The following is a 9,786-nucleotide window of genomic DNA, read 5'->3' on the forward strand; positions in this document are numbered from 1 at the left end:
GCTGACAACTTCTTGAAAGGCAATCACATCTTCTCCAGCCTAAATTTGAACCACAAAGTCCAAGGCTCACAGGATCATTTATGAAAGGGATAAAGGAGACCTCAGAATAGGTGGATTTGGGCTTAGCACCAGAAGCTGCCAAAGAACTAATTAGGAATAATGTAGAAATCAGATTTCAAGCCATGCTTAGAAAGCCATACCCTAATTTTTTTATTGCATTTTAGGTTGGGGGTACATGTGAAGAACATGCAAGATTGTTGCATAGGTACACACATGGCAGTATTGTTTGCTGCCTTCCTTCCCCTCACCTGTATCTGTCATTTCTCCGCATGCTATCTCTTCCCGCTTCCCCACCCCCCGTCCCTCCCCCATTTCTCTCCAACGGACCCCAGTGTGTAGTGCTCCCCTCACTGTGTCCATGTGTTCTCATTGTTCAACACCCGCCTATGAGTGAGAACATGCGGTGTTTGATTTTCTGCTTTTGTGTCAGTTTGCTGAGAATGATGGTTTCCCTAATATTTTTAAGACAGATACCATAAGTTTATTCTTTATTTATTGATCCTCTAAAACTGGAATGCCCATAGAATTTATTGTTCCAAGATTCTTGTAAAAATGGAAGGGGACCATTCTAATAATGGCACAAAGGCAACACATAGACACTGTTCTGAGCAACTGAGATGTGTAGTCAGGCCATGTAAAACCATAGCATGCACTATGATCAAGTTGGATTTATTCCAGGGATGCAAGGATGGCTCAATATATGTAAATTAAGGAATATGATTCACCACATAAACAGAATTAAAAACAAAAACCATATGATCATCTCAATAGATGCAGAAAAGCATTTGATAAAACTCAGAATCCCTTCATGATAAAAATCCTCAACAAATTAGGCATAGAAGGAACATACCTCAAAATAACAAAAGCCATATACAACAAACCTATAGCCAACATCATACTGAATGGGGAAAAGTTGAAAGTATTCCCCCTAAGAATTAAAACAAGACAAAGATGCCCATTTTCACCACTTTTATTCAACATAGCATTGGAAGTTCTACCCAGAGCAATCAGGCAAGAGAAAGAAATAAAATGCATCCAATTGGAAAAGAGGAAGTCAAATTATCTCTGTTTGCTGATGATATGATATTATATTTAGAAAATCCTAAAGACTCCTTCAACTACTACTAGATTGGATAAATGAATTCAGTCAAGTTTCTGGATACAAAATTAACACACAAAAATCAGAAGCATTTCTATACACCAATAATGACCAAGCTGAGAACCAAATAAAGGACTCAATCCCATTTACAATAGCTCCAAAAAAAAAGAAGTAAAATACTTAGGTATATATTTAAAGAAGGAGATGAAAGATCTCTACTAAGAAAACTATAAAACACTGATAAAAGAAATTGTAGATGACATAAACAAATGAAAAACCATCCCATGCTCTTGGATTAGAAGAATTATTACTGTTAAGAAGACCACACTGCCCAGAGCAATCTATTGATACAATGCAATTTCTATCAAAATATCAACATAATTTTTCACAAAATTGGAAAAAAAATCCTAAAATTTACATGGGACCAAGAACCCAAATAACCAAAGCAATCCTAAGTAAAAAGAACAAACCTAGAGACATCACATGATCTAACTTCAAATTATACTACAAGGCTATAGTAACCAAAACAGTATGGTACTGGTTAAAAAACAAATATATAGGTCAATGAAATGGAATAGAAAACCCAGAAATGAAGCCACATACCTAAAGCTAACTGATCTTCTACAAAGGCAGCAAGAACATACACTGGGTAAAGGATGTCCTACTGAATAAATGATGCCGGGTGCTAGAAAACTTGGATAGCCAGAGGCATAAGTATAGGACCTATATCTCTCACCATATACAAAAATTAACTCAAGATGGATTAAAGACTTAAATATAAGATCTGAAACTATAAAAATTCTAGAAGAAAATCTAGGAAAAACTTTTTTTTTTTAAGAGATGGAGTCTCCCTCTCACACCCAGAATAAAGTGCAGTGGGACAAGCATGGTTCACTGCAACCTCAACTCCCTGGGTTCAAACAATTCTCTTGCCTCAGCCTGTTAAGTAACTAGAACTACAGGTGCACACCACCATGCCTGTCTAATTTTTTTGTAGACACAGGGTCTTACTACATTGCCTAGACTGCTCTTGACTTCCTGGGCTCAAGAAATCCTCTCACCTCAGCGTCCTAAAGTGCTGAAATTGCAGGTAAGAGCCACTATACCTGGCCAAAAAATTCTGAATATTGGCGTAGGCAAAGAATTCACGACTAAGACTTCAAAAACAAATGCAATGAAAACAAAAATAGACAAATGGGACTTAATTAAACCTAAAAAGCTTCTGCAAAGGAAAATACATAATTAACAGAGTGAGTAGACCACCTACAGAATGTGAGAAAATATTGGCAAATCATGAATCCAACAAAGGACAAATATCTAGAATCCATAAGGAGCTCAAACAACTCAACAAGAAAAAGACAAATAACCTCATTAAAATGTGGTCAAAGGACACGAACAGACAGTTTTCAAAAGAAGACATACATATGGACAATAAGCATATTTTTAAAATGCTCAGCATCACTATTCATCAGAAATAATATGAAATAAAACCACAATGAGAGATCATCTTATACTAGTCAGGATGGCTATTATTAAAAAGTCAGAAAATAACAGATGGTGCAGATATGTAGAAAAGGGAATGCTGATATACCACTGGTGGAAATGAAAATTAGTACAACTTTTATGGAAAATAGTGTGGAGATTTTTCAAAGAACTAAAAATCGAATTACCATTTGATTCAGCAATCTCACTACTGGGTATCTACCTAAAAGAAAAGAAATTATTATATAAAAAAGGTATCTGCAATCATATGTTTATCACAGCACTATTCATAATAGCAAAGATACAGAACCAACTTAAGTATCTATCAATATACGATTGGATATAGAAAATGTGGTATATACATGCCATGGAATACTACTCAGCCATAAAAACAAATGAAAGCATGTCTTTTGCAGCAACATCAACGGAACTGGAGGCCATTATATTAAGTAAAATAACTCAGAATCTGAAAGTCAAATAACACGTGTTCTCGCTTACGAGTGGGAGCTAATTAATGTGTATATATGGACACAGTGGAACTAATAGACATTAGAGACTAAGAAAGGTGGGAGGAAAGTAGGTAAGGGCTGAAAAATGATCTAATGGGTACAGTGTTCACTGTTTGAGTGATGGTTACACTAAAAGCCTAGACCACACTACTACTAAATATATTCATGTAAGAAAACTTCACACATATCCCCAATATCAATAAAAGTAAAAAATAGACAATTTTTAAAATAAAACTACAAAATATTCTCCTGAACATCTGGGCATATCATTTTACAAAGACCTTGTGTGTACCATGCAACATGTACCACCCACACAGCTTCCATTTTCACTTGCTAAGGTCTTCATATTCTGATATCGAGGCCCAGATAGCATCACTGACTTCTGATAATTTCGGAATACTGTTCTATCTCATGTATGCACAGCATATCTCTGGGCCATGCTGATTTTATGTATGTTCTTATCTCTGGGTTACATGTAGAAATAGGCCATATAACAGGAAATGTCATTAAGTCAGAGGACAGTAAAAGTGAGGACCTCAAGGCCATTCCAACCATACATGGTTGTCCATTTTTACAGGTCCTGTATCTCTCCTACCATCTTTGAAGTCATAAAGCTGAATGAAAAAATCAATACATTTCCTTCAATGTCAGAAAATTCTGTGCTCAATTAACAATCAAAATATTATCTTCCAAATAAGACTATCTCTATATACTGCCATGGAGTGATTGCCAGGATTTTTTGAAAAGTTAAGAAGATGAAGTAGATAAAATTTTAACACTACCTACATGGAGGGATATATAAATACATCTATGTTGGCTTAGTTATTTTAAATAGAAGTATGTTATGGGCTGAGTTGTGTCCTCTCAAAATGTGTATGTTGAAGTCCTAACCCCCAGTACCTCGGTACTGTATTGCATTGGAGATAAGGTCTTTAAAGAAGTAATGAAATTAAAATGAGGGGTCTTTACGGTGGGCCTCAATCCAATCTGACTGCTGTCCTTAAAAGAAAAGGAAATGTGGGTACACAGAGAAACACCAGAGGTGCACATGCGCAAAGGGAAGACCATGTAAGGACACAGCGAGAGGGCAGCCAGCCAAGGAGAGAGATCCCAGATGAAGCCGACGCCTTGATCTTGCACTTTCAGCCTCCAGAGCTGTAAGAAGATAAATTTTTGGGCTGGGCAGAGTGGCTCATGCCTGTAATACCAACACCTTGGGCAGCCAAGGGATCACTTGAGACCAGCCTGGCCTACATGGCAAAACCCTGTCTCTACTAAAAATACAAAAATTTGATGGGTGTGGTGGCAGACACCTGTAATCCCAGTAGCTGGGAAAGCTGAGGCAGGAGAACCACTTTGACCCCAGGGAGTGGAGGTTGCAGCGAGCCAAGATGATGCCACTGTGCCATTGTACCCCAGCCTGGGCAGCAAGAGCAAAACTCCATTTCCAAAAAAAAAAAAAAAGAAAAAGAAAATAAATTTTCTATTGGTTAAGGTACCCAGTCTGTGATATTTTGTTTGGCAGCCCTAGCAAACTAATATGAAGAGTAATTTTTAAAGTTTTATCAAATGGTTACCTGTAGGACGGAGGAGGGAGCAAGGTGGGAAAAAATACTGATTAAAACTAAATTTCCCTGAATATGCTTCATGGTATCATTTTGACTTTAAAACCAGGTCAATATTCAAGCCAGGTACAGTGGCACATACCTGTTTTCCCAGCTACTCAAGAGGCTGAGGTAGAAAGATAGCTTGAGCCTAGAAGTTTGAGACCAGCCTGAGCAACATTGAGGTATCCTGTGTCTTAAGAAAAAAAAGTCAGTATTACTTACTTGTTAAATAAATGAAGAAAATAAAAAATGAAATACACCAAATGATGCTAACTAAAGGCTATAGTTTAAATGTGCTCCCCAAAGTTTGTCTTGTAAACTTAATTGCCATTGTGAACACTGTTAAGAGGTGGGGTCTTTAAGAAGTAAGTAGGCCATGAGTGAATTAATGTTGTTATTGTGAGAATGGGGTTCCTGATAATTTTGGCCCCCTTCTTCCCTCCCATCCTTGTGCTCACTTCCACCTTCAACCCTTCCATCATGGAATGACTGTTACCAGATGCTGATGTCATGCTCTTGGACTTCCCAGTCTCCAGAACTGTAAGAAATAAACATCTTTTCTTTACCAATTACTCAGTCTTAGGTATTCTGTTACAGCAACAGAAAGTGGACTAAGACACTGAATATCAAGTTGATGGCTTAATCACTGGAGAATAATTATCCCAAATTAATTTAAAATTTGGTAATTTGACTGTGTAGATGGTGGAATATATACCCTAAGGGCCAAAAAACAAAAAACAAAAACAAAGTCCACAAGTATAATTTTGAACTGTTTTCAGTTATCACATTGTTAGTAATAAAACAGGAATTGATATTCTAAAATAACAATAGAAAGACTGAGATATACATACACACAGTGATGATAAAGCAAATAAGTAATTACACTGATGTGATTGATATTCAGCATAGAGGCACATGTTAAATAGAAAAATGTCCTAGAAACAATAAACAACCCCAGGATCAATGAATGGTATTTTTAATGAACACTATTTATTATGCCATTCTCTTTACTTTTGTACATACTTGAAATCTTCCATAATAAAACCTATATAGACGGATGGATGAACAGATAGGTAGGTAGGTAGATAGATGATTGATTGATTGATTGATTGATATTCTTCTTACATTGTTACTACATGATTTACTAGCATGGGTTTTACTCTGAGTAACCCAACTGTGCATTCAACTCCTACTCAAATTTTGAATAAGGGGCCTGTTCACAGTTGAAGCAAGGGCTTCTGACTTTTCTTTTTATTTCTGGAACACCAGCTAGGTATTGGCCATAGACTAGGATTAAATGACCCCAAGAAATTTCTCATTCCTCCAGGGACTATTTTTCACTTTTCCAGTTTTTACCCAAAAAGTTTGCTGGATTAATGCTGGAGAATTTGCCTATCTGGGCTCACAGCAATAGTATACCTCTCAAAAATGAGCTCCCAAGTATGAAAGGGAATGAGAGACATAAAGAACATTTAATAAGGGCCTAGAACCTAGTAGTTCAGTTTTTAAAATCCTTATGACTGTTATTCTTACAGATTAAAAAAGATGAGGTCTAGGAACTTGCGTGGTAGAGGAGAAATACAAACCCAAGGCTCCGTGTCTCCAAAGCTCACACCTACCTAGAGTGGCAATGCCTTCTCTGGAGTTAAATGGGAGAGTTCAACCCCGTATCCACTCCAAATGCACAAACCTAGATTGTGGGTCCAGGTTTGAGGGTGTAATGGCCAAGACAAGGGACACAGATCCCTCCCCAGCTCCATGGTCCCCGTAAGGACTGTTTTGTTTGTACATCTTCATATTCATATACCCAAACTGGGTCTCATTTGCCATTTGCCCCTCTTTTGCCCAGAGTTGTATGACAGCAAGATGATGGAGCTCTCTCCAAGGATGAGAGTCAGTTCTCTTCACAGAAAGACAGTCTTCTTCCTTTGAAACATATCAGGGAAGGTCTGATTTTTAATTTACTGTGGATGGTTATAGCCTTAAAGTTAAAAAGAGAGGAATGGATAACTCATTGCAAACAGAAGTTAAATCTTCTTGTTTTGCTTGTAAAACTCAAAATGTAAAGAACTTCGGGTAAGAGAAACTGGACTAGAACTAGACAATGAGGGTTCCTAAGATGTAGCCAGTTCTGAAGAATGGACTGAATGATGCCACTATCTAAGCTGTCACCTTGTTATAATGAATCAGTCCTAGGATTTTCCTTCATACATTGATAATATTTTCACACAGAGTGCTAGAGTGTGCAGGATTCCGTTTCTGAGTGGCAGAATCAGGCAGCTTTCTCAATGACCCCTAATCTTCGTCGCACTGTAGATGATCTAGCTTTGTATCTGCACATCTTTACTCTTCCTTTCATCCTTCTTTCTCTCTTTTCCACCATTATCAGGCCTGCCTCCCTGCCTCTCTCCAGTCCTCAGGACCTACCACCAAACGACTACTTAATTCAATGGGTATCCAATGGCTTTCTTGCTGCTTGTAATCCCTGAGCTCTCAAAAGGAAGCTTCAAGCACATCCCTTGGTTTTGCACCTGGACAATAATGCCCAGCCAAATCCTGGAATTCTTGGGTTAAACCAAGCCCACTGGTCAAGGGACCAAAAGAAGACAGTTCACGCATGCTAAATGTACAAACAAATTAGCCTGACCCTATTAAAACACTTTTGGAAAGAAGTAAAAATACAGATACGTAACAATGCCTAAGTTTCCTCTGTCTACTCCCACACCCACCTTTAATCTGTGCATGATTATTCCAGTGTTTAGCATCTACCAAAAGAATCAACCAGACCATTTCATGGTCTAGAAGAGAGGACAAAAAACTCCTTTTCTTTTCACTAAAAGGAAAGGTAAAGAGTTGGGTTTTAACCTGTAGAGGACCTTCACTGCCACCTGACCTCGAGCTCCAAGTCAGGGTCCTTCCTCTCCGTGCCCCAGGGGAGACTCTGCAGGGATTCAAAGCCTTGCATTTTGCCCTGGGACTCTCAACATTAGCCTCGTCTCTAAGCTTCAGGCTCTTCAATTCTTAATAGCATTATACTATAGAGTTATCCAGAGTCCTAGGTCCCCACAGGAAGGCAATTTTAAGTTTACCCTCTCTTCAGATCCAGAGGTTAACATGGCAAGAAATTCAAAGCTGTTTCCAGGTTGCCAGGTGGATGTGATCAAGATTGTTCTATAGTCCCTTTGAGATGGGAGCTTGCGTGCTCTTCTAATGCACAGGGCAAGTCATCAATATTTCCACAGGGAATCACCTTAGGTATTTTAGGAATTAAGTTATTTTCATTCCAAGATTAGTGTTTAGGAACTGGGTCAGTGAAGCACTATCAAATTATGGAAAGCGTTAAAATCTGCAGATAGTTTCTATCAATTAAGTTAGTTCTTGGCGCCCGGAGATACACACACTATCTTCCTTTGCCTAAAATCGCCACTTAAGAGAAGGTCACGAGATCATGGAAATGTGAACTTATCCTTTGCCATAATTTATTCACTTATCTCCATGGAAATTAAAGGGTAAGGCGAGAAATGAGCTAATAGGTGTTTCTTTCCAGCCAGTATTTGGTCAAGCTCCACGAGCAGGCATTTATTATTAACCCATCAATGTACTCCCCAAGGACTGGGAATTAAGGGGCAGAAATATCCAAGCATTTCTGGGAAACTTTTTTTAAAATGCAGTATCTGGTCTCTTTGCAGTATCTGGTCTCTTCAACTGTACTCAGCCTGAGTGGAGGGTTGAGCCTCAGTCGAGTCAAGGGTGTTGTGGATAGACATACCTTTCTCCATACATTCCCCGTTTCCCAGCTGTAAAACAATAGCTAAAATGGATACTGACATCAACCACAAATGGAAAGAGCAGTTTGATTTGTGGTTTTAACAGAAGACCATGAGTTTATCCTCAGCAAATGGCACATTCATGTGGCAAGAATAGGGGAATATAGCCATGAAGAAAAACAGAAAAAAACCCTGCTCTAGTGGAGCTTCCATTCCAACTGAGGTAGGGTTTTTGTTTACCCTGCTTAGGTGGTCCATGGCCTGCCTTGCCCATGCAGAGGTCTTCCTTCTCAAAGTCCACTTAGGTGGCTGCAAGCAGCCTCTCACCTGCCCATTCCCTAAGTCACTCTAAAAATAGAAAAGTGTTTCCAGCCGAGAATTCACCCACCTCCACCTCACTCTGTTGTCCCCAACCTTTTCAGGCTCCAAACCTGCAGACAGCAGCCCACATTATAGGCATAATAGGTGGGTCAGGTCATTGCCACAAATGAGATCAGGGTAAGGAGAGGGTCCCCTGCAGCTGGGGAGGGGAGGAGGTTGGGTAAGAAAGGAGAAAATTGGGACATGGAGGTGGAGTAAGCCACCTTCTCTGGCAGCGACCAACACTCCTTGGTGGCAGGACACCTTGGCCTTGGAGTCTCAAAGAGACCTCCCTTGGACTCTATAGTGACCACAGGTCCCACCTTGGGTTTACATTCCCCATCAAATAGTCACGTGCCCTCCTACCTTGCCCAACCCCAGCTTCAAGAGAGGATGACATTAATTACGAATACCTTTTATCCCTGGCCAAATCCATGCCTCTTTATGTCTCTCTCTCTCTCTCTCTCTCTCTCTCTCTCTCTCTCTCTCTCTCTCTCTGTACATATAACATATAGTTGTGTATATATATATATAGTCCCGTCCCACTTCCATCCCCAGGTCCAGGGAACCATCAATTCTAAGGTTAGAGCTGAACAAACCCCTCCAGAACAGCTCGTCTCCCAAAAAGAAGCCGTTGCCCACCTGGCTCCCAAGGCGCATACTTCTGTCAGTCTAATCTCCGAACGCGATGCTTCCCCAAATACAAGAATAACAGAGCTGTGAATGGGGCTGTCATGTTGCCCGCCCCATTGTGAATGCCTTCAGAACTCCCTGAATAAAGATAAGAGACGATTGTGTACGTTTTCTACACAAATGGTGGAAAGCAATAAAATAAACATCAAAGGTGAGCTCCCACCTACTCGAGGCTCCGTCGCTTTGTGCAACAAAGGCAGGAAAAAGGA

The sequence above is a fragment of the Saimiri boliviensis genome, chromosome 4, assembly GCF_048565385.1.
Source record: "Saimiri boliviensis isolate mSaiBol1 chromosome 4, mSaiBol1.pri, whole genome shotgun sequence".
In the NCBI taxonomy this organism is placed as follows: domain Eukaryota; kingdom Metazoa; phylum Chordata; class Mammalia; order Primates; family Cebidae; genus Saimiri; species Saimiri boliviensis.